The sequence below is a fragment of the Tursiops truncatus genome, chromosome 1 (assembly GCF_011762595.2).
Source record: "Tursiops truncatus isolate mTurTru1 chromosome 1, mTurTru1.mat.Y, whole genome shotgun sequence".
Classification (NCBI taxonomy): Eukaryota; Metazoa; Chordata; class Mammalia; order Artiodactyla; family Delphinidae; genus Tursiops; species Tursiops truncatus.
In genome coordinates this window covers 155419688-155428236 of record NC_047034.1, presented here as the reverse complement: position 1 = coordinate 155428236, position 8549 = coordinate 155419688, and the positions used below count along the sequence as shown (strand labels likewise).

At 46.8% G+C, this 8549-nt stretch overlaps 1 pseudogene; it reads left to right on the top strand.

Annotated features, from left to right (window-relative positions):
• Positions 1-430: 430 nt before the first annotated feature.
• LOC101315718 (solute carrier family 28 member 3-like) lies at positions 431-3108 on the top strand (annotated as a pseudogene).
• Positions 3109-8549: the final 5441 nt, after the last annotated feature.

Sequence of the window (8549 nt, the reverse complement as noted above, 5' to 3'; positions counted from 1 at the left end):
TCTCATTGCTTTCCTGTTCTTGTTACCTGTTCATGCTGTGATTAGTGTGAAACACTAACACTGGGTTTGGGGTGTGGCCTGTAGGAAACAGAGGCTGGCAGACATGTCACAGGCTGCCATCAGGGGCCATTCAATCTCCTTAGAGATAGCCACTACAGACCTTTCTCCACTTATAATGGGGTTCCATCCCGATAAACCCATTGTAAATTGACAGCATTGTGAGTAAAAAATGCATTTAATACACCTGACCTACTGAACATCATAGCTTAGCCTAACCTACATTAAACATGCTCAAAACACTCACATTAGCCTACGGTTGGGCAAAATCATCTAACATAAAGCCTGTTTCATAGTAAAGTGTTGAATATCTCATGTGATTTATTGAATACTGTACTGAAAGTGAAAAACAGAATGGTTGTGTGGGTACAGAATGGTTGTAAGTGTATCGGTTGTTTACCCTGATGATTGTATAGCCAACTGGGAGTTGCCTCTGCCCAGCATCCCGAGGGTATTGAGAGACTGACTATCATACTGCATATCACCAGCCTGGGGAAAGATTAAAATTCAGAATTCAAAGTAGGTTTCTACTGAATGCTTATCAGTTTTGCACCATCAAAAAATAAAGTCAGGGCTTCCCTGGTGGCGCAGTGGTTGAGAGTCCGCCTGCCGATGCAGGGGACACGGGTTCATGCCCCGGTCCGGGAAGATCCCACATGCCACGGAGCGGCTGGGCCCGTGAGCCATGGCCGCTGAGCCTGCGCGTCCGGAGCCTGTGCTCCACAGCGGGAGAGGCCGCAGCAGTGAGAGGCCCATGTACCGGAAAAAAAAAAAAAAAAAGTCAAAAAGTCATAAATCAGATTCTCCTAGGTGAGCTGGGGAATGAACCTGGCGTCTGGCCCTCCATCCAACACGCCAGGGAAGAGGCACCAGAGACCATCTGCGGTTCCCATGCACAGGAGTCTTCCTCCCAGAGTAAAAATGGGCCAGAAGGAATGAGGATAATGAGAAGGATTAGTGAGGTACAGGGGATCTCCAGCCCAGACATTTGAAGAGAATTCAGCGAGCAGCAAAAATTCTGTGGAGCTGCAGAGGATGGTAGCCCTCACAGCCGAGGGCTGCAGCGACACCGGCTTTCAGAGTGGTGAAGACTGCTTTGAAAACCAGAACACATCAGGAAATGACAACTCACTAAGGAGTAGAGTTGTGCAAAAGAGAACAAGAAAAGGGCAAACAGGGGGAAGAGCAAGTCACTACTGAGCAGGATTCTCGATCGAGAGACACGTCAAAAGGTGCCTGGAGAGGAAGTATGGTACAGTTTATGAGTTTTGTAGGGAACACAAAACAACCCTTAAGTATATCATCTGGGGCATTTTAATAGCAAGTTACCTGGCTCTGGTGATTGCAGCCTGTGTGCTGAACTTTTGCAGAGCCCTTCCTCTTTTCGTGATCACGGTGGTTGCCATCTTCTGTGTGATCTGGGATCACTTCATGGCCAGATATGAGTCTCAAATCGCTCAGTTCCCGTCTCCTGGCCAAAGGCTTCTGGACAGCCATTGGTTCTGGCTGAAGTGGGTGATTTGGGCCTGCCTGATCCTGGGAGTTATTTTCTGGCTGGTCTTTGACACCATCAGATTGGGCCAACAGCAGCTGTTGTCCTTCGGTGGACTCCTAATGTACATTATCCTGACATTTCTATTTTCCAAGCACCCAACCAAAGTTTACTGGAGGCCTGGCTTCTGGGGTATTGGGTTACAGTTTCTTCTTGGGCTTTTGATACTAAGGACGGAAACTGGATTTATGGCTTTTGACTGGTTACGGAGACAAGTTCTGACGTTCCTGGAGTACACTGATGCTGGCTCCACATTTGTCTTTGGTGAGAACTATAAAGACCACTTTTTTGCATTTAAGGTCCCGCCCATCGTGGGTTTCTTCAGCACTGTGATGTCCATGTTGCACTACCTCGGACTGATGCAGTGGATCATTAAAAAGCATTCCCGTGTCCACATCGAAGCAGGAAGGAAGGAGAGAGGATGCAACAGGAAGTCCCCATTCTGAGGAGGGCACCACAATCTCTGGTGGGAAGGACCACTACAAATTGGGACCATCAACCATGTTTGTTTGAGAGGATGGATGGGTAATGCTAGTGACTATGGGAACATCTCCTGTTGAATCTGTAGTTCCTTCTGGCAATAGATTTGTTGGACAGAGAGTCTCCACTGCTGGTCCAACCACATTTACCATACGTCACCAAGTCCGAACTCCACACAATCATGACCACTGGGTTCTCTACCATTGCTGGAAGTGTCTTAGGTGCATTTATTTCTTTTGGGGTTTCATCCTCTCACCTGTTAACTGCTTCAGTTATGTCCACACCTGCAGCATTGGCTATTTCTAAACTTTCTTGACCTGAGACAGAAACACCTAAAATAACCCTCAGGGAGCACCCTCATCGATTTCCCTGGTGGCGAACATCGCTGTGAATTTGATTGCCTTTCTGGCCCTGTTGTCTTTTGTGAATTCAGCCCTTTCCTGGTTTGGAAACATGTTTGACTACCCACAACTGAGTTTCGAAGTAATATGCTCCTACATCTTCATGCCCTTTTCCTTCATGATGGGAGTGGACTGGCAAGACAGCTTTATGGTTGCCAGACTCATAGGTTATAAAAGACATTCTTCAATAAATTTGTGGCTTATCAGAAACTCTCAAAATCGATCCATTTAAGGCAAGAGGGTGGACCCAATTTGTGGATGGTGTGCAGCAATATATGTCGATTCGTGCTGAGACAATTGCCACTCATGCTCTCTGTGGCTTTGCCAATTTCGGTTCCCTAGGCATAGTGAGAGGCGGGCGGACTCACATCCACAGCACTTACCAGCACTTCTGTAGACATCAACTACCATCATGTTTTGGAGAATGCCTTCAACTCCAGCTCAGTTAGAAACACAACCAATGTAGTATCTTGTTGCCAGAGTCTACTGAGCAGTACTGTTGCCAAGGGTCCTGGTGAGGTCATCCCAGAAGGAAACCATAGCCTGTATTTGAAGGACTGCTGCAATTTGTTGAATCCACCAACACTAAACTGCAGTTGGGTTCCTAATACATTTTGAGTTCAGCCGCTTCTCCAACAGAACTCTAAGTACAGGTGCTGAATTTTCTGCTTTGGGGAGGAAAAAAAATGCTATTTCCACAGATTGATACTTCTGTCATGGAATCAGCTTTAATTGGAAAGAAGGAAAACAGGATGAACACTTCAGTCTCCAGTCCCAGAAATGTTTTCTGTCTCAGAAGGAAATTCTAGAGACAATGCTGAGATGCTTCTTAATGAAGTGCTCATCACCAATGCTCTTAATAGCATAAAGACTAGGTTTTATGAGAAAACACAAACACTAATGACTGGAATAAAGGGGGATTCATACAAAAGAAAGAATGTGAAAAAGGTTTTGGAATACCTTAATTTATTTGTGTTTTCATTTTTGTTCATGCACAAGAGTAATTTTTTTTAATCCATGTGTAAATAGTTGATTTGTGTTTGTGTGTGTGTGTGTGTGTGTGTGTGTGTGTGTGTGTGGTGATGGTGTTGATGATGAAGTAGGGATCTAAATGCACAAAGGACTCTTTATCTCCGAAGTACAATATACTAGGATATTTCTAGTTACTTTTTTAAAAAAATCATAAATCGGGGACTTCCCTGGTGGTCCAGTGGTAAAGAATCCACCTTATAATGCAGGAGACGCGGGTTCAATCCCTGGTCAGGGAACTAAGATCCCACATGCCACGGGGCAACTAAGCCCGTGCTCCACAACTACTGAGCTTGCGCGCCTCAACTAGAGAGCCCGCGTGCTGCAAACTACAGAGCCCACCCGCTCTGGAGCCTGCACACCACAACTAGAGAGAAGCCTGTGCGCCACAAGGAAAGATCCCGCATATGCCTCAATGAAGATCCCACGCAGCCAAAAATGATAAAATAAAATAAATAAATAATAAATAAATCTTTTAAAAAAATCATAAATCGAATCATCATAAGTCGGGCACCATCTGTACACAGAGCTCCGATATGATATGCCACATCTACTAGGGCTTGGGAGCCCACCTACCTTCTGCAGTCTCCTTATCCCCGTAACTCCTTCACTCCTCATTCCCACTTCACTCCCTGCCTCCCTGCACCCCAGGTTTTAATCCCATCCCCTCTGACAACACTTGATGGTGCAGACCTATTTGGGGTCCCTGGAGAGAAGGTTTCCATGGACCCAGACCTTTCTTCTCCCCAGAGGACCCAGCCCTGCACTACCTCCCTGCCAACCCCTTCCATGCTTCCTCCTGTCCCTCGGGCCTGCTCAGGCCTCTGCTGTGTGCCTTGACCTGTGGGTCTCTGGGTCTCAGCCCCAACCTCATCCCTCATTCCTCCTATTAAGCAAGTCTCCTCAGGTAGGACCAGAAACCTGAGTTAGACTTCCCTGCTCCTGGTCCTGGGGTTTCACTCTGGCAGGAAGGGGAAGGTGGCTCACTGGCTAAACCCCTCCCTAGTGTATGGAACTTCCCCACTCTTCTCACTGGCCCAGGGACTAAGAAGTCCCCACTCAGTGACTTTAAAACAACCTCCCAAGTATAGAAGTCTCCGGCAGAGACCTTCACAGAGGGCAGCTGCAGCTCCCCCTCTCCTTGACTGAGCGGCTAATGCTTAGTCTTTTGGATGCAAGTCTTATCTACCTGCGCAGGCAAGACTTGCTCAAGGGCAGGGCTGGCACTGTAGGGCTTTGTGCAGGGGGGCCTTGATTGTTTTAATGCATACAAAGCATCTTCAGACCCATTTCCTCGTTCAGTCTGTACAGTTGTCACAGGCAAAGAAACAGGGGCAGTCTAGACAGTCACTGGACCAGGTCTTCTCCACCCAGGTACAGCAGTAGCCTCAGAGCTTCCCACTATCAGGCCTGATGGCCAGCGTGCCTGATTGGAAACAGCAATTCTTGGCTGGGTCAGCTCATCCACTGGGGTCCTGCCTCAACATCCCGGCCCCAAACTCTGCTGGCCTGGCTCCAGCCCTGACTTCCTGCTCTTGTCAAGCTCCTTCCCTAACCCACCACCACACCAGGGTCTGGGTCTGTCCCTAAACCCAGGATTGGCAGGGCTCCTGTCAACGTGCAATTCACCACACTTGTTCCTTGGTCTGGCTTTCGCCTTTTTCTCAGCTCAGAAAGCTCTCTTATGGAGAGGAATATTGGCAGCTTTATTTTTTAAAAGCCTTTTTAAAATGATGTCTTTTAAATTTTAGATTCAGACTCCTTAAGGAAAAATTTGGTTGTTTTTCTGTGAAAAAGTTAAGTGTGCATCACAAAAGCACTATCTATAATAATAATTCTCATTAACATAGTTTACTATGTGCCAGGTACAGTATTTTGCATAGTATATATCCATTTAACCCTTGCAACAATCCTATGAGGTAGTTACTACTATTGTCTTCATTTTAAGATGAGGAAACAGGAGAACAGAGAAGTTAATTGATTTGTCCAAGGTCACAGAGACAGAAAGAAATGGCGCCAACATCCAAATCCAGGGGTCTGGCTTCTGAGTCTGTGCTCTTAACCACCGGTTTTACTCAGAAAAGCCTTCATGCATTCAGGAAAGGGGCCTTTTCTGAAAATTCACCCTCTTGTGCTCTGAGGGCCTGATGTTGTCTTGTTAGAAATCCTCACAGTTAAAGTTATTCAAATCTAGTTACAGCCATTTGCTAGAACAACGTCTCTTAATAAATGGAACTTATTAAAACTGGTCCAGTATCAGGACTTCCCTGGTGGTGCAGTGGTTAAGAATCCGCCTGCCAATGCAGGGGACACGGGTTAGAGCCCTGGCCCGGGAAGATCCCACATGCCGTGGAGCAACTAAGCCCGTGCACCACAACTACTGAGCCAGCGTTCTAAAGTCCGCGAGCCACAACTACTGAGCCCGTGTGCTGCAACTACTGAAGCCCGCGCACCTAGAGCCAGTGCTCCGCAACAAGAGAAGCCACCACAATGAGAAGTCCACGCACTGCAACAAAGAGTAGCCTCCTCTCGCCACAACTAGAGAAAGCCCGTGCGCAGCAACAAGGACCCAACGCAGCCAAAAATAAATATAAAATAAATAAATTTTTTTTTAAAAAAAGAGTCTGCTCGCCAATGCAGGAGACATGGGTTTGAGCCCTGATCCGGGAGGATCCCGCATGCTGTGGAGCAACTAAGCCCGTGCGCCACAACTACTGAAGCCTGTACACCTAGAGCCCGTGCTCCGCAACAAAGAGAAGCCACCGCAATGAGAAGCCCGCACACTGCCACGAAGAGTAGCCCCCGCTGTCCACAACTAGAAAAAGCCCGCGTGCAGCAACGAAGACCCAATGCAGCCAAAAATAAATAAATAAAATAAATAAATTTATTTAAAAAAAAAGAAAAAGAAATAATGAGACACACCTTAAAAAAAAAAACAAAACTGGTCCAGTATCGTTTCTGTTTAGATGTCAAATGTCGAGATAACAAGAATTATTAATGTCCTGGGTCACTGTTTCAGCAAGAAGTATACTTTGTGAGGTTTAAAATATATATACCTTGTTGGGGAGGGATAAAAGGAAATATTAGATTTCTCTGAAATGTTTCCATTTTTATAAGTAGAATTAATTTTTATTTGTATAATTTAAAACAATCAATAAAATATGCCTTTATCTGATCAATCAAAATATGCCTCCTGTAGCACGAAGCCTCTAAGATGGCCCCTGATGAACCCTCCCCACCATGTACTCAGAGCCTTGTGTAATATTCTCCCTTTAAGCAACCTTTTTTTTTTTTTTTTGGCGGTACGCGGGCCTCTCACCGCTGTGGCCTCTCCCATCGCAGAGCACAGGCTCCGGACGCGCAGGCTCAGCGGCCATGGCTCACGGGTCCAGCCCCACCGCGGCATGTGGGATCTTCCAGGACCGGACCGGGGCACGAACCCGCGTCCCCTGCATCGGCAGGCGTACCCTCAAGCACTGCGCCACCAGGGAAGCCCGCAACTTATTTTTAACCAATAAAATATGGCGACACTGAGGAATGTCACTTCTGTGATTAGGTGGCAGGAAACTGTGACTTCTGTCTTGTTAATACTCTATAACTTTCTTGGCTTGCATGATTTGATGAAGCAAGCTGCCCACATGGAAGGAACTAAAAGTGATCTCCAGCCTACAGCCCTCCGGGAACTGAATGCTCCCAACAAAGGAGACCAGGGACCTTGGACTGACATCTTTTTTTTTTTTTCTTTTTTAAAGGTCAGTATGCGGTGTTTTTCTTTTTTAATTTTAATTAATTAATTCATTCATTCATTTATGGCTGCGTTGGGTCTTCGTTGCTGTGTGCAGGCTTTCTCTAGTTGCGGGGAGCGGGGGCTACTCTTTGTTGCGGTGCAGGAGCTTCTCATCGCAGTGGCTTCTCTTGTTGTGGATCATGGGCTCTAGGTGCGCAGGCTCAGTAGTTGTGGCGCACGGGCTTAGTTGCTCCGCGGCATGTGGGATCTTCCCCGACCAGGGCTCGAACCCGTGTCCCCTGCATTGGCAGGCGGATTCCTAACCACTGTGCCACCAGGGAAGCCCCTGGACGGACATCTTGATTGCAGCTTGCTGAGAGAGTCCTGACCTACAGAAATTGTGATTGTTTTAAGTCACTAAGTTTTAGGGTAATTTGTTATGCAATAGTAAATACTACAGTACTACACCATCCGCAGTTGGTTGAATCCAAGGAGGTAGACCATGGATATGGAAGGACTGCGTATATGGAGGGCTGACTATACGTTACACACAGATTTTCTACTGCATGGTGGGTTGGTGCCCCTAACTCCTGCGTTGTTCAAGGGTCAACTGTAATATACTTTTTTATAAAAGTATTGAATTTTTTAGAAACTAATTTATGAATCATCATACAAACTAATGTAAAATAGAAAATCTAATCTAGATTGGCGCCAACAAATATCTGAAGTCATGTACATGTACTATAACTACATCTGTGTCAGAACCATCTAAGGACCCTGACTCAGTCTTTCACAATCAGACCCCCCTTCAGGGAAGTAGTGGCTCCAGGGCAGGTTGAGTATATGAGTGTGATATAGGAGTGTCGGAGGTGCACATGTGTCCCTCACAATTGACGCCCCTCCCTTTCAGGCCCAAAGGTGCCTTAGGACAAGGACAATCCCATATGGGGCTCTTGGGCAGAGGCCAAAGTCTCCCCCGTCAGACTGAGAGGCCCGAAGAAAGATTCCCCCCACATCTACCTCCCCATATCCCCCCATGAGACTGCCAGCCAGAGCAGACTGAATTCCTCCCCCCAGTGTCTTTCCCAACACCCACGCCCCAGCTCCCAGCCCAGAACCCTGCTCAAAAGGGGAGCTCAGACAGTGAGGAAAAGAGGCCACCTAACAACAGGTAGAATAGAAACACAAACCCAAGAAATGAATTTCTTTGCCCCAGTTTATCTTCGTTGGTCCAGAGGCCAGGTTCACACTCAACATGCAAAAGTGAGACGCAGAGTTCCCAGGGCCATTGCTTCAGCGTCAC